Genomic DNA, 27749 nt, shown 5'->3' with positions numbered 1-27749 from the left:
AACCAATAGGTTGGTGGTTCGAGCCCACCCGGGAGCGGTGTTGTGGGATCTCAAATGTCACGTATAAAGCCAAAGTTTTTCCACAATACCTGACGACCATATAATTTTTGGGCTTCCATGGCGCAATGGTTAGCGCGCTCCGCTGTTATTCAAAAGGTTGGTGGTTCGAGCCCACCCGGGAGCGGTGTTGTGAGGTCTCAGATTTAGCGTAAAAAGTCATAGCTTTTCCACAATACCTGACAACCATTTAATTTCTGAGCTTCCGTGGCTCAATGGTTAGCGCGTTCGGCTGTTAACCAATAGGTTGGTGGTTCGAGCCCACCCGGAAGCGGTGTTGTGGGATCTCAAATGTCACGTATAAAGCCAAAGTTTTTCCACAATACCTGACGACCAAATAATTTTTGGGCTTCCGTGGCGCAATGGTTAGCGCGCTCCGCTGTTATTCAAAAGGTTGGTGGTTCGAGCCCATTCGGGAGGGGTGTTGTGAGGTCTCAAATGTAACGTTTAAATTCAGAGTTTTTCCACAATACCTGACGACCATATAATATTTGGGCTTCCGTGGCGCAATGGTTAGCGCGCTCAGCTGTTATTCAAAAGGTTGGTGATTCGAGCCCACCCGGGAGCGGTGTTGTGAGGTCTCAGGTGTAGCGTAAAAAGTCATAGCTTTTCCACAATACCTGACAACCATTTAATTTCTGAGCTTCCGTGGCTCAATGGTTAGCGCGTTCGGCTGTTAACCAATAGGTTGGTGGTTCGAGCCCACCCGGGAGCGGTGTTGTGGGATCTCAAATGTCACGTATAAAGCCAAAGATTTTCCACAATACCTGACGACCAAATATATTTGGGCTTCCGTGGCGCAATGGTTAGCGCGCTCCGCTGTTATTCAAAAGGTTGGTGGTTGGAGCCCATTCGGGAGCGGTGTTGTGAGGTCTCAAATGCAACGTTTAAATTCAGAGTTTTTCCACAATACCTGACGACCATTAAATTTTTGGGCTTCCGTGGCGCAATGGTTAGCGCGCTCAGCTGTTATTCAAAGGTTGGTGATTCGAGCCCACCCGGAAGCGGTGTTGTGAGGTCTCAGGTGTAGCGTAAAAAGTCATAGCTTTTCCACAATACCTGACAACCATTTAATATCTGACCTGCCGTGGTTCAATGGTTAGCGCGTTCGGCTGTTAACCAATAGGTTGGTGGTTCGAGCCCACCCGGGAGCGGTGTTGTGGGGTCTTAGATGTAGCGTAAAAAGTCAAAACTTTTCCACAATACGTGACAACCATTTAGTTTCTGAGCTTCCGTGGCTCAATGGTTAGCGCGTTCGGCTGTTAACCAATAGGTTGGTGGTTCAAGCCCACCCGGGAGAGGTGTTGTGGGATCTCAAATGTCACGTATAGAGCCATAGTTTTTCCACAATACCTGACGACCATATAATTTTTGGGCTTCCGTGGCGCAATGGTTAGCGCGCTCCGCTGTTATTCAAAAGGTTGGTGGTTCGAGCCCATTCGGGAGCGGTGTTGTGGGATCTCAAATGTCACGTATAAAGCCAAAGTTTTTCCACAATACCTGACGACCATATAATTTTTGGGCTTCCGTGGTGCAATGGTTAGCGCGCTCCGCTGTTATTCAAAAGGTTGGTGATTCGAGCCCACCCGGGAGCGGTGTTGTGAGGTCTCAGATTTAGCGTAAAAAGTTATAGCTTTTCCACAATACCTGACAACCATTTATTTTCTGAGCTTCCGTGGCTCAGTGGTTAGCGCGTTCGTCTGTTAACCAATAGGTTGGTGGTTCGAGCCCACCCGGGAGCGGTGTTGTTGGATCTCAAATGTCACGTATAAAGCCATAGTTTTTCCACAATACCTGACGACCATATAATTTTTGGGCTTCCGTGGCGCAATGGTTAGCGCGCTCAGCTGTTATTCAAAAGGTTGGTGATTCGAGCCCACCCGGGAGCGGTGTTTTGAGGTCTCAGGTGTAGCGTAAAAAGTCATAGCTTTTCCACAATACCTGACAACCATTTAATTTCTGAGCTTCGTGGGTCAATGGTTAGCGCGTTCGGCTGTTAACTAATAGGTTGGTGGTTTGAGCCCAACCGGGAGCGGTGTTGTGGGATCTCAAATGTCACGTATAATGCCAAAGTTTTTCCACAATACCTGACGACCAAATAATTTTTGGGCTTCCGTTCCGCAATGGTTAGCGCGCTCCGCTGTTATTCAAAAGGTTGGTGGTTCGAGCCCATTCGGGAGCGGTGTTGTGAGGTCTCAAATATAACGTTTAAATTCAGAGTTTTTCCACAATACCTGACGAACATGTAATTTTTGGGCTTCCGTGGCTCAATGGTTAGCGCGTTTGGCTGTTAACCAATAGGTTGGTGGTTCGAGCCCACCCGGGAGCGGTGTTGTGGGGTCTTAGATGTAGCGTAAAAAGCCAAAACTTTTCCACAATACGTGACAACCATTTAGTTTCTGAGCTTCCGTGGCTCAATGGTTAGCGCGTTCGGCTGTTAACCAATAGGTTGGTTGTTCAAGCCCACCCGGGAGAGGTGTTGTGGGATCTCAAATGTCACGTATAGAGCCATAGTTTTTCCACAATACCTGACGACCATATAATTTTTGGGCTTCCGTGGCGCAATGGTTAGCACGCTCAGCTGTTATTCAAAAGGTTGGTGATTCGAGCCCACCCGGGAGCGGTGTTGTGAGGTCTCAGGTGTAGTGTAAAAAGTCATAGCTTTTCCACAATACCTGACAACCATTTAATTTCTGAGCTTCCGTGGCTCAATGGTTAGCGCGTTCGGCTGTTAACCAATAGGTTGGTGGTTCGAGCCCACCCGGGAGCGGTGTTGTGGGATCTCAAATGTCACGTATAAAGCCAAAGTTTTTCCACAATACCTGACGACCAAATAATTTTTGGGCTTCCGTGGCGCCATGGTTAGCGCGCTCCGCTGTTATTCAAAATGTTGGTGGTTCGAGCCCATTCGGGAGCGGTGTTGTGAGGTCTCAAATGTAACGTTTAAATTCAGAGTTTTTCCACAATACCTGACGACCATATAATTTTTGGGCTTCCGTGGCGCAATGGTTAGCGCGCTCCGCTGTTATTCAAAAGGTTGGTGGTTCGAGCCCAACCGGGAGCGGTGTTGTGGGATCTCAAATGTAACGTTTAAATTCAGAGTTTTTCCACAATACCTGACGAACATGTAATTTTTGGGCTTCCGTGGCTCAATGGTTAGCGCGTTTGGCTGTTAACCAATAGGTTGGTGGTTCGAGCCCACCCGGGAGCGGTGTTGTGGGGTCTTAGATGTAGCGTAAAAAGTCAAAACTTTTCCACAATACGTGACAACCATTTAGTTTCTGAGCTTCCGTGGCTCAATGGTTAGCGCGTTCGGCTGTTAACCAACAGGTTGGTTGTTCAAGCCCACCCGGGAGAGGTGTTGTGGGATCTCAAATGTCACGAATAGAGCCATAGTTTTTCCACAATACCTGACGACCATATAATTTTTGGGCTTCCGTGGCGCAATGGTTAGCACGCTCAGCTGTTATTCAAAAGGCTGGTGATTCGAGCCCACCCGGGAGCGGTGTTGTGAGGTCTCAGGTGTAGCGTAAAAAGTCATAGCTTTTCCACAATACCTGACAACCATTTAATTTCTGAGCTTCCGTGGCTCAATGGTTAGCGCGTTCGGCTGGTAACCAATAGGTTGGTGGTTCGAGCCCACCCGGGAGCGGTGTTGTGGGATCACAAATGTCAGGTATAAAGCCAAAGTTTTTCCACAATACCTGACGACCATATAATTTTTGGGCTTCCATGGCGCAATGGTTAGCGCGCTCCGCTGTTATTCAAAAGGTTGGTGGTTCGAGCCCACCCGGGAGCGGTGTTGTGAGGTCTCAGATTTAGCGTAAAAAGTCATAGCTTTTCCACAATACCTGACAACCATTTAATTTCTGAGCTTCCGTGGCTCAATGGTTAGCGCGTTCGGCTGTTAACCAATAGGTTGGTGGTTCGAGCCCACCCGGGAGCGGTGTTGTGGGATCTCAAATGTCACGTATAAAGCCAAAGTTTTTCCACAATACCTGACGACCAAATAATTTTTGGGCTTCCGTGGCGCAATGGTTAGCGCGCTCCGCTGTTATTCAAAATGTTGGTGGTTCGAGCCCATTCGGGAGCGGTGTTGTGAGGTCTCAAATGTAACGTTTAAATTCAGAGTTTTTCCACAATACCTGACGACCATATAATTTTTGGGCTTCCGTGGCGCAATGGTTAGCGCGCTCCGCTGTTATTCAAAAGGTTGGTGGTTCGAGCCCAACCGGGAGCGGTGTTGTGGGATCTCAAATGTAACGTTTAAATTCAGAGTTTTTCCACAATACCTGACGAACATGTAATTTTTGGGCTTCCGTGGCTCAATGGTTAGCGCGTTTGGCTGTTAACCAATAGGTTGGTGGTTCGAGCCCACCCGGGAGCGGTGTTGTGGGGTCTTAGATGTAGCGTAAAAAGTCAAAACTTTTCCACAATACGTGACAACCTTTTAGTTTCTGAGCTTCCGTGGCTCAATGGTTAGCGCGTTCGGCTGTTAACCAATAGGTTGGTTGTTCAAGCCCACCCGGGAGAGGTGTTGTGGGATCTCAAATGTCACGAATAGAGCCATAGTTTTTCCACAATACCTGACGACCATATAATTTTTGGGCTTCCGTGGCGCAATGGTTAGCACGCTCAGCTGTTATTCAAAAGGCTGGTGATTCGAGCCCACCCGGGAGCGGTGTTGTGAGGTCTCAGGTGTAGCGTAAAAAGTCATAGCTTTTCCACAATACCTGACAACCATTTAATTTCTGAGCTTCCGTGGCTCAATGGTTAGCGCGTTCGGCTGGTAACCAATAGGTTGGTGGTTCGAGCCCACCCGGGAGCGGTGTTGTGGGATCACAAATGTCAGGTATAAAGCCAAAGTTTTTCCACAATACCTGACGACCATATAATTTTTGGGCTTCCATGGCGCAATGGTTAGCGCGCTCCGCTGTTATTCAAAAGGTTGGTGGTTCGAGCCCACCCGGGAGCGGTGTTGTGAGGTCTCAGATTTAGCGTAAAAAGTCATAGCTTTTCCACAATACCTGACAACCATTTAATTTCTGAGCTTCCGTGGCTCAATGGTTAGCGCGTTCGGCTGTTAACCAATAGGTTGGTGGTTCGAGCCCACCCGGGAGCGGTGTTGTGGGATCTCAAATGTCACGTATAAAGCCAAAGTTTTTCCACAATACCTGACGACCAAATAATTTTTGGGCTTCCGTGGCGCAATGGTTAGCGCGCTCCGCTGTTATTCAAAATGTTGGTGGTTCGAGCCCATTCGGGAGCGGTGTTGTGAGGTCTCAAATGTAACGTTTAAATTCAGAGTTTTTCCACAATACCTGACGACCATATAATTTTTGGGCTTCCGTGGCGCAATGGTTAGCGCGCTCCGCTGTTATTCAAAAGGTTGGTGTTTCGAGCCCAACCGGGAGCGGTGTTGTGGGATCTCAAATGTAACGTTTAAATTCAGAGTTTTTCCACAATACCTGACGAACATGTAATTTTTGGGCTTCCGTGGCTCAATGGTTAGCGCGTTTGGCTGTTAACCAATAGGTTGGTGGTTCGAGCCCACCCGGGAGCGGTGTTGTGGGGTCTTAGATGTAGCGTAAAAAGTCAAAACTTTTCCACAATACGTGACAACCATTTAGTTTCTGAGCTTCCGTGGCTCAATGGTTAGCGCGTTCGGCTGTTAACCAATAGGTTGGTTGTTCAAGCCCACCCGGGAGAGGTGTTGTGGGATCTCAAATGTCACGAATAGAGCCATAGTTTTTCCACAATACCTGACGACCATATAATTTTTGGGCTTCCGTGGCGCAATGGTTAGCACGCTCAGCTGTTATTCAAAAGGCTGGTGATTCGAGCCCACCCGGGAGCGGTGTTGTGAGGTCTCAGGTGTAGCGTAAAAAGTCATAGCTTTTCCACAATACCTGACAACCATTTAATTTCTGAGCTTCCGTGGCTCAATGGTTAGCGCGTTCGGCTGGTAACCAATAGGTTGGTGGTTCGAGCCCACCCGGGAGCGGTGTTGTGGGATCACAAATGTCACGTATAAAGCCAAAGTTTTTCCACAATACCTGACGACCATATAATTTTTGGGCTTCCATGGCGCAATGGTTAGCGCGCTCCGCTGTTATTCAAAAGGTTGGTGGTTCGAGCCCACCCGGGAGCGGTGTTGTGAGGTCTCAGATTTAGCGTAAAAAGTCATAGCTTTTCCACAATACCTGACAACCATTTAATTTCTGAGCTTCCGTGGCTCAATGGTTAGCGCGTTCGGCTGGTAACCAATAGGTTGGTGGTTCGAGCCCACCCGGGAGCGGTGTTGTGGGATCTCAAATGTCACGTATAAAGCCAAAGTTTTTCCACAATACCTGACGACCAAATAATTTTTGGGCTTCCGTGGCTCAATGGTTAGCGCGTTCGGCTGTTAACCAATAGGTTGGTGGTTCGAGCCCACCCGGGAGCGGTGTTGTGGGATCTCAAATGTCACGTATAAAGCCAAAGTTTTTCCACAATACCTGACGACCAAATAATTTTTGGGCTTCCGTGGCGCAATGGTTAGCGCGCTCCGCTGTTATTCAAAATGTTGGTGGTTCGAGCCCATTCGGGAGCGGTGTTGTGAGGTCTCAAATGTAACGTTTAAATTCAGAGTTTTTCCACAATACCTGACGACCATATAATTTTTGGGCTTCCGTGGCGCAATGGTTAGCGCGCTCCGCTGTTATTCAAAAGGTTGGTGTTTCGAGCCCAACCGGGAGCGGTGTTGTGGGATCTCAAATGTAACGTTTAAATTCAGAGTTTTTCCACAATACCTGACGAACATGTAATTTTTGGGCTTCCGTGGCTCAATGGTTAGCGCGTTTGGCTGTTAACCAATAGGTTGGTGGTTCGAGCCCACCCGGGAGCGGTGTTGTGGGGTCTTAGATGTAGCGTAAAAAGTCAAAACTTTTCCACAATACGTGACAACCATTTAGTTTCTGAGCTTCCGTGGCTCAATGGTTAGCGCGTTCGGCTGTTAACCAATAGGTTGGTTGTTCAAGCCCACCCGGGAGAGGTGTTGTGGGATCTCAAATGTCACGAATAGAGCCATAGTTTTTCCACAATACCTGACGACCATATAATTTTTGGGCTTCCGTGGCGCAATGGTTAGCACGCTCAGCTGTTATTCAAAAGGCTGGTGATTCGAGCCCACCCGGGAGCGGTGTTGTGAGGTCTCAGGTGTAGCGTAAAAAGTCATAGCTTTTCCACAATACCTGACAACCATTTAATTTCTGAGCTTCCGTGGCTCAATGGTTAGCGCGTTCGGCTGGTAACCAATAGGTTGGTGGTTCGAGCCCACCCGGGAGCGGTGTTGTGGGATCACAAATGTCACGTATAAAGCCAAAGTTTTTCCACAATACCTGACGACCATATAATTTTTGGGCTTCCATGGCGCAATGGTTAGCGCGCTCCGCTGTTATTCAAAAGGTTGGTGGTTCGAGCCCACCCGGGAGCGGTGTTGTGAGGTCTCAGATTTAGCGTAAAAAGTCATAGCTTTTCCACAATACCTGACAACCATTTAATTTCTGAGCTTCCGTGGCTCAATGGTTAGCGCGTTCGGCTGGTAACCAATAGGTTGGTGGTTCGAGCCCACCCGGGAGCGGTGTTGTGGGATCGCAAATGTCAGGTATAAAGCCAAAGTTTTTCCACAATACCTGACGACCATATAATTTTTGGGCTTCCATGGCGCAATGGTTAGCGCGCTCCGCTGTTATTCAAAAGGTTGGTGGTTCGAGCCCACCCGGGAGCGGTGTTGTGAGGTCTCAGATTTAGCGTAAAAAGTCATAGCTTTTCCACAATACCTGACAACCATTTAATTTCTGAGCTTCCGTGGCTCAATGGTTAGCGCGTTCGGCTGTTAACCAATAGGTTGGTGGTTCGAGCCCACCCGGGAGCGGTGTTGTGGGATCTCAAATGTCACGTATAAAGCCAAAGTTTTTCCACAATACCTGACGACCAAATAATTTTTGGGCTTCCGTGGCGCAATGGTTAGCACGCTCAGCTGTTATTCAAAAGGCTGGTGATTCGAGCCCACCCGGGAGCGGTGTTGTGAGGTCTCAGGTGTAGCGTAAAAAGTCATAGCTTTTCCACAATACCTGACAACCATTTAATTTCTGAGCTTCCGTGGCTCAATGGTTAGCGCGTTCGGCTGGTAACCAATAGGTTGGTGGTTCGAGCCCACCCGGGAGCGGTGTTGTGGGATCACAAATGTCACGTATAAAGCCAAAGTTTTTCCACAATACCTGACGACCATATAATTTTTGGGCTTCCATGGCGCAATGGTTAGCGCGCTCCGCTGTTATTCAAAAGGTTGGTGGTTCGAGCCCACCCGGGAGCGGTGTTGTGAGGTCTCAGATTTAGCGTAAAAAGTCATAGCTTTTCCACAATACCTGACAACCATTTAATTTCTGAGCTTCCGTGGCTCAATGGTTAGCGCGTTCGGCTGTTAACCAATAGGTTGGTGGTTCGAGCCCACCCGGGAGCGGTGTTGTGGGATCTCAAATGTCACGTATAAAGCCAAAGTTTTTCCACAATACCTGACGACCAAATAATTTTTGGGCTTCCGTGGCGCAATGGTTAGCACGCTCAGCTGTTATTCAAAAGGCTGGTGATTCGAGCCCACCCGGGAGCGGTGTTGTGAGGTCTCAGGTGTAGCGTAAAAAGTCATAGCTTTTCCACAATACCTGACAACCATTTAATTTCTGAGCTTCCGTGGCTCAATGGTTAGCGCGTTCGGCTGGTAACCAATAGGTTGGTGGTTCGAGCCCACCCGGGAGCGGTGTTGTGGGATCACAAATGTCACGTATAAAGCCAAAGTTTTTCCACAATACCTGACGACCATATAATTTTTGGGCTTCCATGGCGCAATGGTTAGCGCGCTCCGCTGTTATTCAAAAGGTTGGTGGTTCGAGCCCACCCGGGAGCGGTGTTGTGAGGTCTCAGATTTAGCGTAAAAAGTCATAGCTTTTCCACAATACCTGACAACCATTTAATTTCTGAGCTTCCGTGGCTCAATGGTTAGCGCGTTCGGCTGTTAACCAATAGGTTGGTGGTTCGAGCCCACCCGGGAGCGGTGTTGTGGGATCTCAAATGTCACGTATAAAGCCAAAGTTTTTCCACAATACCTGACGACCAAATAATTTTTGGGCTTCCGTGGCGCAATGGTTAGCGCGCTCCGCTGTTATTCAAAATGTTGGTGGTTCGAGCCCATTCGGGAGCGGTGTTGTGAGGTCTCAAATGTAACGTTTAAATTCAGAGTTTTTCCACAATACCTGACGACCATATAATTTTTGGGCTTCCGTGGCGCAATGGTTAGCGTGCTCCGCTGTTATTCAAAAGGTTGGTGGTTCGAGCCCAACCGGGAGCGGTGTTGTGGGATCTCAAATGTAACGTTTAAATTCAGAGTTTTTCCACAATACCTGACGAACATGTAATTTTTGGGCTTCCGTGGCTCAATGGTTAGCGCGTTCGGCTGTTAACCGAAAGGTTGGTGGTTAGAGCCCACCCGGGAGAGGTGTTGTGGGGTTTTAGATGTAGCGTTAAAAGTCAAAACTTTTCCACAATACATGACAACCATTTAGTTTCTGAGCTTCCGTGGCTCAATGGTTAGCGCGTTCGGCTATTAGCCAATAGGTTGGTGGTTCGAGCCCACTCGGGAGAGGTGTTGTGGGATCTCAAATGTCACGTATAAAGCCATAGTTTTTCCACAATACCTGACGACCATATAATTTTTGGGCTTCCGTGGCGCAATGGTTAGCGCGCTCCGCTGTTATTCAAAAGGTTGGTGGTTCGAGCCCACCCGGGAGCGGTGTTGTGGGATCTCAAATGTCACGTATAAAGCCAAAGTTTTTCCACAATACCTGACGACCAAATAATTTTTGGGCTTCCGTGGCGCAATGGTTAGCGCGCTCCGCTGTTATTCAAAAGGTTGGTGGTTCGAGCCAACAACCTTTCGGTTAACAGCCGAACGCGCTAACCATTGAGCCACGGAAACTCAGAAATTAAATGATCGGCAGGTATTGTGGAAAAACTTTGGCTTTTTACGTTATTTATCACAAAACACACCAACGTTTCCGGGTGGGCTCGAACTAGCAATCTTTCGGTTAACAGCCGAACGCGCTAACCATTGTGCCACGGAAGTTTAGAAAACTGATTGTCGTCAGGTATTGTAGAAAAACTTTGACTTTTTACGTTACATCTGAGACAACACGACACCGCTCCCGGGTGGGGTCGAACCACCAACCTTTTGATAAACAGCTGAACGCGCTAACCATTGCGCCACGGAAGCCCAAAAATTAAATGGTCGTCAGGTATTATGGAAAAACTTTGACTTTTTACGTTATTTATACCAAAACACACCAACGTTCCCGGGTGGGCTCGAACTAGCAATCTTTCGGTTAACAGCCGAACGCGCTAACCATTGTGCCACGGAAGTTTTGAAAATGAATTGTCGTCAGTATTGTAGAAAAACTTTGACTTTTTATGTTACATCTGAGGCCTCACAACTCCGCTCCTGGGTGGGCTCGAACCACCAACCTTTCGGTTAACAGCCGAACGCGCTAACCATTGAGCCACGGAAGCCCAAAAATTAAATGGTCTTCAGGTATTATGGAAAAACTTTGACTTTTTACGTTATTTATCACAAAACACACCAACGTTCCCGGGTGGGCTCGAGCTAGCAATCTTTCGGTTAACAGCCGAAAGCGCTAACCATTGTGCCACGGAAGTTTTGAAAATAAATTATCGTCAGGTATTGTGGAAAAACTTTGACTTTTTATGTTACATCTGAGACCAAACAACACCGCTCCCGGTTGGACTCGAACCACCAACCTTTTGATTAACAGCTGAACGCGCTAACTAAAGCGCGCACGGAAGCCCAAAAATTAAATGGTCTTCAGGTATTATGGAAAGACTTTGACTTTTTACGTTATTTATCACAAAACACACCAACGTTCCCGGGTGGGCTCGAACTAGCCATCTTTCGGTTAACAGCCGAACGTGCTAACCATTGTGCCACGGAAGTTTAGAAAATAAATTGTCGTCAGGTATTGTAGAAAAACTTTGACTTTTTACGTTACATCTGACACAACACAGCACCGCTCCCGGATGGGCTCGAACCACCAACCTCTCGGTTAACAGCCGAAAGCGCTAACCATTGAGCCACGGAAACTCAGAAATTAAATGATCGGCAGGTATTGTGGAAAAACTTTGACTTCTTATGTTACATCTGAGACCTCACAACTCTGCTCCCGGTTGGGCTGAACCACCAACCTTTTTACTAACAGCTGAACGCGATAACCATTGCGCCACGGAAGTCAAAAATTAAATGGTCTTCAGGTATTATGGAAAAACTTTGACTTTTTACGTTATTTATCACAAAACACACCAACGTTCCCGGGTGGGCTCGAGCTAGCAATCTTTCGGTTAACAGCCGAAAGCGCTAACCATTGTGCCACGGAAGTTTTGAAAATAAATTATCGTCAGGTATTGTGGAAAAACTTTGACTTTTTATGTTACATCTGAGACCAAACAACTCCGCTCCCGGTTGGACTCGAACCACCAACCTTTTGATTAACAGCTGAACGCGCTAACTAAAGCGCGCACGGAAGCCCAAAAATTAAATGGTCTTCAGGTTTTATGGAAAAACTTTGACTTTTTACGTTATTTATCACAAAACACACCAACGTTCCCGGGTGGGCTCGAACTAGCCATCTTTCGGTTAACAGCCGAACGTGCTAACCATTGTGCCACGGAAGTTTAGAAAATAAATTGTCGTCAGGTATTGTAGAAAAACTTTGACTTTTTACGTTACATCTGACACAACACAGCACCGCTCCCGGATGGGCTCGAACCACCAACCTCTCGGTTAACAGCCGAAAGCGCTAACCATTGAGCCACGGAAACTCAGAAATTAAATGATCGGCAGGTATTGTGGAAAAACTTTGACTTCTTATGTTACATCTGAGACCTCACAACTCTGCTCCCGGTTGGGCTGAACCACCAACCTTTTTACTAACAGCTGAACGCGATAACCATTGCGCCACGGAAGTCAAAAATTAAATGGTCTTCAGGTATTATGGAAAAACTTTGACTTTTTACGTTATTTATCACAAAACACACCAACGTTCCCGGGTGGGCTCGAACTAGCAATCTTTTGGTTAACAGCCGAACGCGCTAACCATTGTGTCACGGTAGTTTTGAAAATAAATTGTCGTCAGTATTGTAGAAAAACTTTGACTTTTTATATTACATTTGAGGCCTCACAACTCCGCTCCAGGGTGGGCTCGAACCACCAACCTTTCGGTTAACAGCCGAACGCGCTAACCATTGAGCCACGGAAACTCAGAAATTAAATGATCGGCAGGTATTGTGGAAAAACTTTGACTTTTTATGTTACATCTGAGACCTCACAACACCGCTCCCGTATGGGCTCGAACCAACAACCTTTCGGTTAACAGCCGAACGCGCTAACCATTGCGCCACGGAAGCCCAAAAATGAAATGATCGGCAGGTATTGTGGAAAAACTTTGACTTTTTATGTTACTTCTGAGACCTCACAACACCGCTCCCGTATGGGCTCGAACCAACAACCTTTCGGTTAACAGCCGAACGCGCTAACCATTGCGCCACGGAAGCCCAAAAATTAAATGGTCGTCAGGTATTGTGGAAAAACTTTGGATTTATACGTTACATTTGAGATTCCACAACACCGCTCCCGGGTGGGCTCGAACCACCAACCTATTGGTTAACAGCCGAACGCGCTAACCATTGTGACACGGAAGCCCAAAAATTAAATGGTCGTCAGGTATTATGGAAAAACTTTGACTTTTTACGTTATTTATACCAAAACACAATAACGTTCCCGGGTGGGCTCGAACTAGCAATCTTTCGGTTAACAGCCGAACGCGCTAACCATTGTGCCACGGAAGTTTTGAAAATAAATTATCGTCAGGTATTGTGGAAAAACTTTGACTTTTTATGTTACATCTGAGACCTCACAACTCTGCTCCCGTTTGGGCTGAACCACCAACCTTTTTACTAACAGCTGAACGCGCTAACCATTGCGCCACGGAAGTCAAAAATTAAATGGTCTTCAGGTATTGTAGAAAAACTTTGACTTTTTACGTTACATCTGACGCACCACAGCACCGTTCCCGGGTGGGCTCGAACCACCAACCTTTTGATTAGCAGCTGAACGCGCTAACCATTGCGCCACGTAAGCCCAAAAATTCAATGGTCGTCAGGAATTATGGAAAAACTTTGACTTTTTACGTTATTTATACCAAAACACACCAACGTTCCCGAGTGGGCTCGAACTAGCAATCTTTCGGTTAAACGGCGAACGTGCTAACCATTGTGCCACGGAAGTTTAGAAAATAAATTGTCGTCAGGTATTGTAGAAAAACTTTGACTTTTTACGTTACATCTGACACAACACAGCACCGCTCCCGGATGGGCTCGAACCACCAACCTCTCGGTTAACAGCCGAAAGCGCTAACCATTGAGCCACGGAAACTCAGAAATTAAATGATCGGCAGGTATTGTGGAAAAACTTTGACTTCTTATGTTACATCTGAGACCTAACAACTCTGCTCCCGGTTGGGCTGAACCACCAACCTTTTTACTATCAGCTGAACGCGATAACCATTGCGCCACGGAAGTCAAAAATTAAATGGTCTTCAGGTATTATGGAAAAACTTTGACTTTTTACGTTATTTATCACAAAACACACCAACGTTCCCGGGTGGGCTCGAACTAGCAATCTTTCGGTTAACAGCCGAACGCGCTAACCATTGTGTCACGGTAGTTTTGAAAATAAATTGTCGTCAGTATTGTAGAAAAACTTTGACTTTTTACGTTACATCTGACGCACCACAGCACCGTTCCCGGGTGGGCTCGAACCACCAACCTTTTGATTAGCAGCTGAACGCGCTAACCATTGCGCCACGTAAGCCCAAAAATTCAATGGTCCTCAGGAATTATGGAAAAATTTTGAATTTTTACGTTATTTATACCAAAACACACCAACGTTCCCGAGTGGGCTCGAACTAGCAATCTTTCGGTTAAACGGCGAACGCGCTAACCATTGTGCCATGGAAGTTTAGAAAATAAATTGTCGTCAGGTATTGTAGAAAAACTTTGACTTTTACGTTACATCTGACACAACACAACACCGCTCCCGGGTGGGCTCGAACCACCAACCTTTCGGTTAACAGCCGAACGCGCTAATCATTGCGCCACGGAAGCCCAAAAATTAAATGGTCGTCAAGTATTATGGAAAAACTTTGACTTTTTACGTTATTTATACCAAAACACACCAACGTTCCCGGGTGGGCTCGAACTAGTAATCTTTCGGTTAACAGCCGGACGCGCTAACCATTGTGCCACGGAAGTTTAGAAAAAAATTCTCGTCAGGTATTCTAGAAAAACCTTGACTTTTTACGTTACATCTGAGACAACACAACACCGCTCCCGGGTGGGCTCGAACCACCAACCTTTCGGTTAACAGCCGAACGCACTAACCATTGAGCCACGGAAACTCAGAAATTAAACGATCGGCAGGTATTGTGGAAAAACTTTGACTTTTTATGTTACATCTGAGGCCTCACAACTCCGCTCCCGGGTGGGCTCGAACCACTAACCTTTCGGTTAATAGCCGAACGCGCTAACCATTGAGCCACGGAAACTCAGAAATTAAATGATCGGCTGGTATTGTGGAAAAACTTTGACTTTTTATGTTACATCTGAGACCTCACAACTCCGCTCCCGGTTGGGCTTGAACCACCAACCTTTTTACTAACAGCTGAACGCGCTAACAATTGCGCCACGGAAGCCCAAAAATTAAACGGTCGTCAGGTATTATGGAAAAACTTTGACTTTTACGTTATTTATCACAAAACAGACCAACGTTCCCGGGTGGGCTCGAACTAGCAATCTTTCGGTTAACAGCCGAACGTGCTAACCATTGTGCCACGGAAGTTTAGAAAATAAAATGTCGTCAGGTATTGTAGAAAAACTTTGACTTTTTACGTTACATCTGACACAACACAACACCGCTCCCGGCTGGGCTCGAACCACCAACCTTTCGGTTAACAGCCGATCGTGCTAACAATTGAGCCAAGGAAACTCAGGTGTTAAATGATCGGCAGGTATTGTGGAAAATCTTTGACTTTTTATGTTACATCTGAGGCCTCACAACTCCGCTCCCGGGTGGGCTCGAACCACCAACCTTTCGGTTAACAGCCGAACGCGCTATTTGTGATAAATAACGTAAAAATTCAAAGTTTTTCCACAATACCTGACGATAATTTATTTTCAAAACTTCCGTGGCTCAATGGTTAGCGCGTTCGGCTGTTAACCGAAACGTTGGTGGTTCGAACCCACCCGGGAGCGGTGTTGTGTTGTCTCAGATGTAACGTAAAAAGTCAAAGTTTTTCTACAATACCTGACGACAATTCATTTTCTAAACTTCCGTGGCACAATATTTAGCGCGTTCGACTGTTAACCGAAAGATTGCTAGTTCGAGCCCATCCGGGAACGTTGGTGTGTTTTGGTATAAATGACGTAAAAAGCCAAAGTTTTTCCATAATACCTGACGACCATTTAATTTCTGAGTTTCCGTGGCTCAATGGTTAGCGCGTTCGGCTGTTAACCGAAAGGTTGGTGGTTCGAGCCCACCCGGGAGCGGTGTTGTGTTGTCTCAGATGTTACGTAAAAAGTCAAAGTTTTTTTATATACCTGACGACAATTTTTTTCTAAACTTCCGTGGCACAATGGTAAGCGCGTTCGGCTGTTAACCGAAAGATTGCTAGTTCGAGCCCACCCGGGAACGTTGGTGTGTTTTGTGATAAATAACGTAAAAAGTCAAAGTTTTTCCATAATACCTGACGACTATTGTGGAAAAACTTTGGATTTATACGTTACATTTGAGATTGCACAACACCGCTCCCGGGTGGGCTCGAACCACCAACCTTTCGGTTAACAGCCGAACGCGCAAACCATTGAGCCACGGACACTCAGAAATTAAATGATCGGTAGGTATTGTGGAAAAACTTTGACTTTTTATGTTACTTCTGAGACCTCACAACTCCGCTCCCGGTTGGGCTCGAACCACCAACCTTTTGATTAACAGCTGAACGCGCTAACTATTGCGCCACGGAAGCCCGAAAATTAAATGGTCTTCAGGTATTATGGAAAAACTTTGAATTTTACGTTATTTATCACAAAACACACCAACGTTCCCGGGTGGGCTCGAACTAGCAATCTTTCGGTTAACAGCCGAACGCGCTAACCATTGTGCCACGGAAGTTTTGAAAATAAATTGTCGTCAGTATTGTAGAAAAACTTTGACTTTTTACGTTACATCTGAGACAACAAAACACCGCTCCCGGGTGGGCTCGAACCACCAACCTTTTGATTAACAGCTGAACGCGCTAACCATTGCGCCACGGAAGCCCAAAAATTAAATGGTCGTCAGGTATTATGGAAAAACTTTGACTTTTTACGTTATTTATACCAAAACACACCAACGTTCCCGGGTGGGCTCGAACTAGCAATCTTTCGGTTAACAGCCGAACGCGCTAACCATTGTGCCACGGAAGTTTTGAAAATAAATTGTCGTCAGTATTGTAGAAAAACTTTGACTTTTTACGTTATTTATACCAAAACACACCAACGTTCCCGGGTGGGCTCGAACTAGCAATCTTTCGGTTAACAGTCGAACGCGCTAACCATTGTTCCACGGAAGTTTTGAAAATAAATTGTCGTCAGTATTGTAGAAAAACTTTGACTTTTTATGTTACATCTGAGGCCTCGCAACTCCGCTCCCGGGTGGGCTCGAACCACCAAACTTTCGGTTAACAGCCGAACGCGCTTACCATTGAGCCACGGAAACTCAGAAATTAAATGATCGGCAGGTATTGTGGAAAAACTTTGACTTTTTATGTTACTTCTGAGACCTCACAACTCCGCTCCCGGTTGGGCTCGAACCACCAACCTTTTGATTAACAGCTGAACGCGCTAACTATTGCGCCACGGAAGCCCAAAAATTAAATGGTCTTCAGGTATTATGGAAAAACTTTGACTTTTTACGTTATTTATCACAAAACACACCAACGTTCCCGGGTGGGCTCGAACTAGCAATCTTTCGGTTAACAGCCGAACGCGCTAACCATTGTGCCACGGAAGTTTAGAAAATTGATTGTCGTCAGGTATTGTAGAAAAACTTTGACTTTTTACGTTTCATCTGAGACAACACGACACCGCTCCCGGGTGGGCTCGAACCACCAACCTTTTGATAAAAAGCTGAACGCGCTAACCATTGCGCCACGGAAGCCCAAAAATTAAATGGTCGTCAGGTATTATGGAAAAACTTTGACTTTTTACGTTATTTATACCAAAACACACCAACGTTCCCGGGTGGGCTCGAACTAGCAATCTTTCGGTTAACAGCCGAACGCGCTAACCATTGTGCCACGGAAGTTTTGAAAATAAATTGTCGTCAGTATTGTAGAAAAACTTTGACTTTTTACGTTATTTATACCAAAACACACCAACGTTCCCGGGTGGGCTCGAACTAGCAATCTTTCGGTTAACAGCCGAACGCGCTAACCATTGTGCCTCGGAAGTTTTGAAAATAAATTGTCGTCAGTATTGTAGAAAAACTTTGACTTTTTATGTTACATCTGAGGCCTCGCAACTCCGCTCCCGGGTCTGCTCGAACCACCAACCTTTCGGTTAACAGCCGAACGCGCTAACCATTGAGCCACGGAAACTCAGAAATTAAATGATCGGCAGGTATTGTGGAAAAACTTTGACTTTTTATGTTACTTCTGAGACCTCACAACTCCGCTCCCGGTTGGGCTCGAACCACCAACCTTTTGATTAACAGCTGAACGCGCTAACTATTGCGCCACGGAAGCCCAAAAATTAAATGGTCTTCAGGTATTATGGAAAAACTTTGACTTTTTACGTTATTTATCACAAAACACACCAACGTTCCCGGGTGGGCTCGAACTAGCAATCTTTCGGTTAACAGCCGAACGCGCTAACCATTGTGCCACGGAAGTTTAGAAAATTGATTGTCGTCAGGTATTGTAGAAAAACTTTGACTTTTTACGTTTCCTCTGAGACAACACGACACCGCTCCCGGGTGGGCTCGAACCACCAACCTTTTGATAAACAGCTGAACGCGCTAACCATTGCGCCACGGAAGCCCAAAAATTAAATGGTCGTCAGGTATTATGGAAAAACTTTGACTTTTTACCTTATTTATACCAAAACACACCAACGTTCCCGGGTGGGCTCGAACTAGCAATCTTTCGGTTAACAGCCGAACGCGCTAACCATTGTGCCACGGAAGTTTTGAAAATAAATTGTCGTCAGTATTGTAGAAAAACTTTGACTTTTTACGTTATTTATACCAAAACACACCAACGTTCCCGGGTGGGCTCGAACTAGCAATCTTTCGGTTAACAGCCGAACGCGCTAACCATTGTGCCACGGAAGTTTTGAAAATAAATTGTCGTCAGTATTGTAGAAAAACTTTTTATGTTACATCTCAGGCCTCGCAACTCCGCTCCCGGGTCTGCTCGAACCACCAACCTTTCGGTTAACAGCCGAACGCGCTAACCATTGAGCCACGGAAACTCAGAAATTAAATGATCGGCAGGTATTGTGGAAAAACTTTGACTTTTTATGTTACTTCTGAGACCTCACAACTCCGCTCCCGGTTGGGCTCGAACCAACAACCTTTTGATTAACAGCTGAACGCGCTAACTATTGCGCCACGGAAGCCCAAAAATTAAATGGTCTTCAGGTATTATGGAAAAACTTTGACTTTTTACGTTATTTATCACAAAACACACCAACGTTCCCGGGTGGGCTCGAACTAGCAATCTTTCGGTTAACAGCCGAACGCGCTAACCATTGTGCCACGGAAGTTTAGAAAGTTGATTGTCGTCAGGTATTGTAGAAAAACTTTGACTTTTTACGTTTCATCTGAGACAACACGACACCGCTCCCGGGTGGGCTCGAACCACCAACCTTTTGATAAAGAGCTGAACGCGCTAACCATTGCCCCACGGAAGCCCAAAAATTAAATGGTCGTCAGGTATTATGGAAAAACTTTGACTTTTTACGTTATTTATACCAAAACACACCAACGTTCCCGGGTGGGCTCGAACTAGCAATCTTTCGGTTAACAGCCGAACGCGCTAACCATTGTGCCACGGAAGTTTTGAAAATAAATTGTCGTCAGTATTGTAGAAAAACTTTGACTTTTTATGTTACATCTGAGGCCTCACAACTCCGCTCCTGGGTGGGCTCGAACCACCAACCTTTCGGTTGACAGCCGAACGCGCTAACCATTGAGCCACGGAAACTCAGAAATTAAATGATCGGCAGGTATTTTGGAAAAACTTTGACTTTTTATGTTACTTCTGAGACCTCACAATGTTGAATCCGGCGATCCACAACAAGCCTGGTCATTTAGACTTAAATAATAATTGAAGTAATGGTTTTCCCCACTGGGGTTTTCCCAGGACCTGTTTTCCCATAAGCAGAAGCTATGGGTTTTTATGGTCCAAATTTAGTTAGTAGTTAAAGTTAAGGTTAAGTTAAGATTTACTTATAGTGAATACTTATGTTTGATATGTTTTATATGTAAAGACTTTTAAGAATAACATTGTACTATAAACCAAAATAAGAACTGTCGTAGAGCACGGCTTGTAATTGCTAAGAAATACTGTCCTATTGTAAAGGCTATAGTAATGCATTTGAAAGGATCGACGGATGGTTTTTGTTACTAGTGTGTTAAAAGGCCCTCTGGCCCTGTAAAGTCATAAAACTTAGGAGTGACGAATTATGGGTAGCGCTCGCTTGGTAACAATAATAGGGGTAAAAACTTGAACTTTGTGTAAAAACTAGCAAAAGCAAAGCATGAGTAGAACGTATTGGACTCTTGATGGAGAAAGAGCGCTTGTTACCATCGGGCAATATAGATCGCAAACCGACTCTGCCGAGAGAGGTTGTAAAAGAAAGACTTAGAAACTTTAGTTAAACGGACGTGTTTTCAAGGAAAATTATTGTAATGATATCTTGATTTAAGTATGATTTGATAAGACAATACAGTAATTAAAGAAAATATTGATGATTGCATTTGAAGCTTCTTCGTTATTGAAATAAAGACATACACATAAGTTAGGGATTTAGATCGGTGTTTCAGTCCGCCGATGTGATATCAGGAATTATCACAAACTCTTATGTTGGGATGGAAGTCGCAACATAAAATGGTGCCGAAACCCGGGATTAATTACGCGCCCGGGACTAATTACGTGCTCGGGATAAATTACGTTCTCGGGAAAAATTACGTCAATTGGACAATTATGTGAAAAATGTTTCGCATCGACGTTTCACGGCCAGAAAAGCATATTTTGAGTATTTCTTAACTATTTTCAAATATAACCACTGAAGCCGTTATTTTTGTACATTTTACTTTAATTCAAGCAAATGTAACGAAATTCAATCAAAAAACTGTTAAAATTCAATTTTCAATAAGAAATCGTAGTCACGGATTTTGTATCTTGAAGAAAAAAAACATGCGATTTTTTCGGTACATTTTTGAATGCATTTTTTTCTGGACAAATTTTTTACCGAATTCAGCTTAATTCTCTATAAAATACTCCTTAAAAGTGATTTCATCTCGATTGAACAATAAATAAAAATGTACCTCGATTTTTAATAACATTTTCAAAATCGACGTTTCACGGCCGGAAAAGCATATTTTGAGTATTTCTTAACTATTTTCAAATATAGCCACTGAAGCCGTTATTTTTGTACTTTTTGCTTTAATTCAAGCAAATGTAACGATAGTCATTCAAAAAACTGTTAAAATTCAATTTTCAACAAGAAATCGTTTTCACGGATTTTGTATCTTGAAGAAAAAAAACATGCGATTTTTTCGGTACATTTTTGAATGCATTTTTTTCTGGACAAATTTTTGACCGAATTCAGCTTAATTCTCTATAAAATACTCCTTAAAAGTGATTTCATCTCGATTGAACAATAAATAAAAATGTACCTCGATTTTTAATAACATTTTCAAAATCGACGTTTCACGGCCAGAGAAGCATATTTTGAGTATTTCTTCACTATTTTCAAATTTAACCACTGAAACCATAATTTTTGTACTTTTTGCTTTAATTCAAGCAAATGTAACGATATTCATTCAAAAAACTGTTAAAATTCAATTTTCAACCAGAAATCGTTGTCACGGATTTTGTATCTTGAAGAAAAAAAACATGCGATTTTTTCGGTACATTTTTAAATGCATTTTTTTCTGGACAAATTTTTGACCGAATTCAGCTTAATTCTCTATAAAATACTCCTTAAAAGTGATTTCATCTCGATTGAACAATAAATAAAAATGTACTTCGATTTTTAATAACATTTTCAAAGTCGACGTTTCACGGCCAGAAAAGCATATTTTGAGTATTTCTTAACTATTTTCAAATATAACCACTGAAGCCGTTATTTTTGTACATTTTACTTTAATTCAAGCAAATGTAACGACATTCAATCAAAAAACTGTTAAAATTCAATTTTCAATAAGAAATCGTAGTCACGGATTTTGTATCTTGAAGAAAAAAAACATGCGATTTTTTCGGTACATTTTTGAATGCATTTTTTTCTGGACAAATTTTTTACCGAATTCAGCTTAATTCTCTATAAAATACTCCTTAAAAGTGATTTCATCTCGATTGAACAATAAATAAAAATGTACCTCGATTTTTAATAACATTTTCAAAATCGACGTTTCACGGCCAGAAAAGCATATTTTGAGTATTTCTTAACTATTTTCAAATATAGCCACTGAAGCCGTTATTTTTGTACTTTTTGCTTTAATTCAAGCAAATGTAACGATAGTCATTCAAAAAACTGTTAAAATTCAATTTTCAACAAGAAATCGTTTTCACGGATTTTGTATCTTGAAGAAAAAAAACATGCGATTTTTTCGGTACATTTTTGAATGCATTTTTTTCTGGACAAATTTTTGACCGAATTCAGCTTAATTCTCTATAAAATACTCCTTAAAAGTGATTTCATCTCGATTGAACAATAAATAAAAATGTACCTCGATTTTTAATAACATTTTCAAAATCGACGTTTCACGGCCAGAGAAGCATATTTTGAGTATTTCTTCACTATTTTCAAATTTAACCACTGAAACCATAATTTTTGTACTTTTTGCTTTAATTCAAGCAAATGTAACGATATTCATTCAAAAAACTGTTAAAATTCAATTTTCAACAAGAAATCGTTGTCACGGATTTTGTATCTTGAAGAAAAAAAACATGCGATTTTTTCGGTACATTTTTAAATGCATTTTTTTCTGGACAAATTTTTGACCGAATTCAGCTTAATTCTCTATAAAATACTCCTTAAAAGTGATTTCATCTCGATTGAACAATAAATAAAAATGTACTTCGATTTTTAATAACATTTTCAAAATCGACGTTTCACGGCCAGAAAAGCATATTTTGAGTATTTCTTAACTATTTTCAAATATAACCACTGAAGCCGTTATTTTTGTACATTTTACTTTAATTCAAGCAAATGTAACGACATTCAATCAAAAAACTGTTAAAATTCAATTTTCAATAAGAAATCGTAGTCACGGATTTTGTATCTTGAAGAAAAAAAACATGCGATTTTTTCGGTACATTTTTGAATGCATTTTTTTCTGGACAAATTTTTTACCGAATTCAGCTTAATTCTCTATAAAATACTCCTTAAAAGTGATTTCATCTCGATTGAACAATAAATAAAAATGTACCTCGATTTTTAATAACATTTTCAAAATCGACGTTTCACGGCCAGAAAAGCATATTTTGAGTATTTCTTAACTATTTTCAAATATAGCCACTGAAGCCGTTATTTTTGTACTTTTTGCTTTAATTCAAGCAAATGTAACGATAGTCATTCAAAAAAATGTTAAAATTCAATTTTCAACAAGAAATCGTTTTCACGGATTTTGTATCTTGAAGAAAAAAAACATGCGATTTTTTCGGTACATTTTTGAATGCATTTTTTTCTGGACAAATTTTTGACCGAATTCAGCTTAATTCTCTATAAAATACTCCTTAAAAGTGATTTCATCTCGATTGAACAATAAATAAAAATGTACCTCGATTTTTAATAACATTTTCAAAATCGACGTTTCACGGCCAGAGAAGCATATTTTGAGTATTTCTTCACTATTTTCAAATTTAACCACTGAAACCATAATTTTTGTACTTTTTGCTTTAATTCAAGCAAATGTAACGATATTCATTCAAAAAACTGTTAAAATTCAATTTTCAACAAGAAATCGTTGTCACGGATTTTGTATCTTGAAGAAAAAAAACATGCGATTTTTTCGGTACATTTTTAAATGCATTTTTTTCTGGACAAATTTTTGACCGAATTCAGCTTAATTCTCTATAAAATACTCCTTAAAAGTGATTTCATCTCGATTGAACAATAAATAAAAATGTACCTCGATTTTTAATAACATTTTCAAAATCGACGTTTCACGGCCAGAAAAGCATATTTTGAGTATTTCTTAACTATTTTCAAATATAACCACTGAAGCCGTTATTTTTGTACATTTTACTTTAATTCAAGCAAATATAACGACATTCAATCAAAAAACTGTTAAAATTCAATTTTCAATAAGAAATCGTAGTCACGGATTTTGTATCTTGAAGAAAAAAAACATGCGATTTTTTCGGTACATTTTTGAATGCATTTTTTTCTTGACAAATTTTTTACCGAATTCAGCTTAATTCTCTATAAAATACTCCTTAAAAGTGATTTCATCTCGATTGAACAATAAATAAAAATGTACCTCGATTTTTAATAACATTTTCAAAATCGACGTTTCACGGCCAGAAAAGCATATTTTGAGTATTTCTTAACTATTTTCAAATATAGCCACTGAAGCCGTTATTTTTGTACTTTTTGCTTTAATTCAAGCAAATGTAACGATAGTCATTCAAAAAACTGTTAAAATTCAATTTTCAACAAGAAATCGTTTTCACGGATTTTGTATCTTGAAGAAAAAAAACATGCGATTTTTTCGGTACATTTTTGAATGCATTTTTTTCTGGACAAATTTTTGACCGAATTCAGCTTAATTCTCTATAAAATACTCCTTAAAAGTGATTTCATCTCGATTGAACAATAAATAAAAATGTACCTCGATTTTTAATAACATTTTCAAAATCGACGTTTCACGGCCAGAGAAGCATATTTTGAGTATTTCTTCACTATTTTCAAATTTAACCACTGAAACCATAATTTTTGTACTTTTTGCTTTAATTCAAGCAAATGTAACGATAGTCATTCAAAAAACTGTTAAAATTCAATTTTCAACAAGAAATCGTTTTCACGGATTTTGTATCTTGAAGAAAAAAAACATGCGATTTTTTCGGTACATTTTTGAATGCATTTTTTTCTGGACAAATTTTTGACCGAATTCAGCTTAATTCTCTATAAAATACTCCTTAAAAGTGATTTCATCTCGATTGAACAATAAATAAAAATGTACCTCGATTTTTAATAACATTTTCAAAATCGACGTTTCACGGCCAGAAAAGCATATTTTGAGTATTTCTTAACTATTTTCAAATATAACCACTGAAGCCGTTATTTTTGTACATTTTACTTTAATTCAAGCAAATATAACGACATTCAATCAAAAAACTGTTAAAATTCAATTTTCAATAAGAAATCGTAGTCACGGATTTTGTATCTTGAAGAAAAAAAACATGCGATTTTTTCGGTACATTTTTGAATGCATTTTTTTCTGGACAAATTTTTTACCGAATTCAGCTTAATTCTCTATAAAATACTCCTTAAAAGTGATTTCATCTCGATTGAACAATAAATAAAAATGTACCTCGATTTTTAATAACATTTTCAAAATCGACGTTTCACGGCCAGAAAAGCATATTTTGAGTATTTCTTAACTATTTTCAAATATAGCCACTGAAGAAGTTATTTTTGTACTTTTTGCTTTAATTCAAGCAAATGTAACGATAGTCATTCAAAAAACTGTTAAAATTCAATTTTCAACAAGAAATCGTTGTCACGGATTTTGTATCTTGAAGAAAAAAAACATGCGATTTTTTCGGTACATTTTTGAATGCATTTTTTTCTGGACAAATTTTTGACCGAATTCAGCTTAATTCTCTATAAAATACTCCTTAAAAGTGATTTCATCTCGATTGAACAATAAATAAAAATGTACTTCGATTTTTAATAACATTTTCAAAATCGACGTTTCACGGCCAGAAAAGCATATTTTGAGTATTTCTTAACTATTTTCAAATATAACCACTGAAGCCGTTATTTTTGTACATTTTACTTTAATTCAAGCAAATGTAACGACATTCAATCAAAAAACTGTTAAAATTCAATTTTCAATAAGAAATCGTAGTCACGGATTTTGTATCTTGAAGAAAAAAAACATGCGATTTTTTCGGTACATTTTTGAATGCATTTTTTTCTGGACAAATGTTTTACCGAATTCAGCTTAATTCTCTATAAAATACTCCTTAAAAGTGATTTCATCTCGATTGAACAATAAATAAAAATGTACCTCGATTTTTAATAACATTTTCAAAATCGACGTTTCACGGCCAGAAAAGCATATTTTGAGTATTTCTTAACTATTTTCAAATATAGCCACTGAAGCCGTTATTATTGTACTTTTTGCTTTAATTCAAGCAAATGTAACGGTAGTCATTCAAAAAACTGTTAAAATTCAATTTTCAACAAGAAATCGTTTTCACGGATTTTGTATCTTGAAGAAAAAAAACATGCGATTTTTTCGGTACATTTTTGAATGCATTTTTTTCTGGACAAATTTTTGACCGAATTCAGCTTAATTCTCTATAAAATACTCCTTAAAAGTGATTTCATCTCGATTGAACAATAAATAAAAATGTACCTCGATTTTTAATAACATTTTCAAAATCGACGTTTCACGGCCAGAGAAGCATATTTTGAGTATTTCTTCACTATTTTCAAATTTAACCACTGAAACCATAATTTTTGTACTTTTTGCTTTAATTCAAGCAAATGTAACGATATTCATTCAAAAAACTGTTAAAATTCAATTTTCAACAAGAAATCGTTGTCACGGATTTTGTATCTTGAAGAAAAAAAACATGCGATTTTTTCGGTACATTTTTAAATGCATTTTTTTCTGGACAAATTTTTGACCGAATTCAGCTTAATTCTCTATAAAACACTCCTTAAAAGTGATTTCATCTCGATTGAACAATAAATAAAAATGTACTTCGATTTTTAATAACATTTTCAAAATCGACGTTTCACGGCCAGAAAAGCATATTTTGAGTATTTCTTAACTATTTTCAAATATAACCACTGAAGCCGTTATTTTTGTACATTTTACTTTAATTCAAGCAAATGTAACGACATTCAATCAAAAAACTGTTAAAATTCAATTTTCAATAAGAAATCGTAGTCACGGATTTTGTATCTTGAAGAAAAAAAACATGCGATTTTTTCGGTACATTTTTGAATGCATTTTTTTCTGGACAAATTTTTTACCGAATTCAGCTTAATTCTCTATAAAATACTCCTTAAAAGTGATTTCATCTCGATTGAACAATAAATAAAAATGTACCTCGATTTTTAATAACATTTTCAAAATCGACGTTTCACGGCCAGAAAAGCATATTTTGAGTATTTCTTAACTATTTTCAAATATAGCCACTGAAGCCGTTATTTTTGTACTTTTTGCTTTAATTCAAGCAAATGTAACGATAGTCATTCAAAAAACTGTTAAAATTCAATTTTCAACAAGAAATCGTTTTCACGGATTTTGTATCTTGAAGAAAAAAAACATGCGATTTTTTCGGTACATTTTTGAATGCATTTTTTTCTGGACAAATTTTTGACCGAATTCAGCTTAATTCTCTATAAAATACTCCTTAAAAGTGATTTCATCTCGATTGAACAATAAATAAAAATGTACCTCGATTTTTAATAACATTTTCAAAATCGACGTTTCACGGCCAGAGAAGCATATTTTGAGTATTTCTTCACTATTTTCAAATTTAACCACTGAAACCATAATTTTTGTACTTTTTGCTTTAATTCAAGAAAATGTAACGATATTCATTCAAAAAACTATTAAAATTCAATTTTCAACAAGAAATCGTTGTCACGGATTTTGTATCTTGAAGAAAAAAAACATGCGATTTTTTCGGTACATTTTTGAATGCATTTTTTTCTGGACAAATTTTTGACCGAATTCAGCTTAATTCTCTATAAAATACTCCTTAAAAGTGAGTTCATCTCGATTGAACAATAAATAAAAATGTACCTCGATTTTTAATAACATTTTCAAAATCGACGTTTCACGGCCAGAGAAGCATATTTTGAGTATTTCTTCACTATTTTCAAATTTAACCACTGAAACCATAATTTTTGTACTTTTTGCTTTAATTCAAGCAAATGTAACGATATTCATTCAAAAAACTGTTAAAATTCAATTTTCAACAAGAAATCGTTGTCACGGATTTTGTATCTTGAAGAAAAAAAACATGCGATTTTTTTGGTACATTTTTAAATGCATTTTTTTCTGGACAAATTTTTGACCG

General features: G+C 40.9%; 10 non-coding genes across 10 annotated transcripts; 8 read left to right on the top strand and 2 right to left on the bottom strand.

Annotated features, from left to right (window-relative positions):
- Positions 1–3636: 3636 nt before the first annotated feature.
- Positions 3637–3709, top strand: TRNAT-GGU (transfer RNA threonine (anticodon GGU)). Its single transcript has one exon. It is a non-coding gene; the product is annotated as a tRNA-Thr (tRNA).
- Positions 3710–4812: 1103 nt separating this feature from the next.
- On the top strand, positions 4813–4885 carry TRNAT-GGU (transfer RNA threonine (anticodon GGU)). Its single transcript has one exon. It is a non-coding gene; the product is annotated as a tRNA-Thr (tRNA).
- A 1103-nt stretch (positions 4886–5988) lies between these two features.
- Positions 5989–6061, top strand: TRNAT-GGU (transfer RNA threonine (anticodon GGU)). Its single transcript has one exon. It is a non-coding gene; the product is annotated as a tRNA-Thr (tRNA).
- Positions 6062–6282: 221 nt separating this feature from the next.
- TRNAT-GGU (transfer RNA threonine (anticodon GGU)) lies at positions 6283–6355 on the top strand. The gene has a single exon. It is a non-coding gene; the product is annotated as a tRNA-Thr (tRNA).
- Positions 6356–7311: 956 nt separating this feature from the next.
- Positions 7312–7384, top strand: TRNAT-GGU (transfer RNA threonine (anticodon GGU)). The gene has a single exon. It is a non-coding gene; the product is annotated as a tRNA-Thr (tRNA).
- Positions 7385–7605: 221 nt separating this feature from the next.
- TRNAT-GGU (transfer RNA threonine (anticodon GGU)) lies at positions 7606–7678 on the top strand. Its single transcript has one exon. It is a non-coding gene; the product is annotated as a tRNA-Thr (tRNA).
- A 515-nt stretch (positions 7679–8193) lies between these two features.
- Positions 8194–8266, top strand: TRNAT-GGU (transfer RNA threonine (anticodon GGU)). Its single transcript has one exon. It is a non-coding gene; the product is annotated as a tRNA-Thr (tRNA).
- A 515-nt stretch (positions 8267–8781) lies between these two features.
- On the top strand, positions 8782–8854 carry TRNAT-GGU (transfer RNA threonine (anticodon GGU)). The gene has a single exon. It is a non-coding gene; the product is annotated as a tRNA-Thr (tRNA).
- Positions 8855–14689: 5835 nt separating this feature from the next.
- On the bottom strand, positions 14690–14762 carry TRNAN-AUU (transfer RNA asparagine (anticodon AUU)). The gene has a single exon. It is a non-coding gene; the product is annotated as a tRNA-Asn (tRNA).
- Positions 14763–19384: 4622 nt separating this feature from the next.
- Positions 19385–19457, bottom strand: TRNAD-GUC (transfer RNA aspartic acid (anticodon GUC)). Its single transcript has one exon. It is a non-coding gene; the product is annotated as a tRNA-Asp (tRNA).
- Between the last annotated feature and the right edge of the window lie 8292 nt (positions 19458–27749).

This window comes from Phalangium opilio, unplaced genomic scaffold (genome assembly GCF_054372755.1).
Source record: "Phalangium opilio isolate 3A_F unplaced genomic scaffold, DU_Popi_V2 ptg000360l_1, whole genome shotgun sequence".
Lineage (NCBI taxonomy): Eukaryota > Metazoa > Arthropoda > Arachnida > Opiliones > Phalangiidae > Phalangium > Phalangium opilio.
The sequence above is the reverse complement of the archived record's forward strand: the minus strand, read 5'-3'. Positions and strand labels throughout refer to the sequence as shown.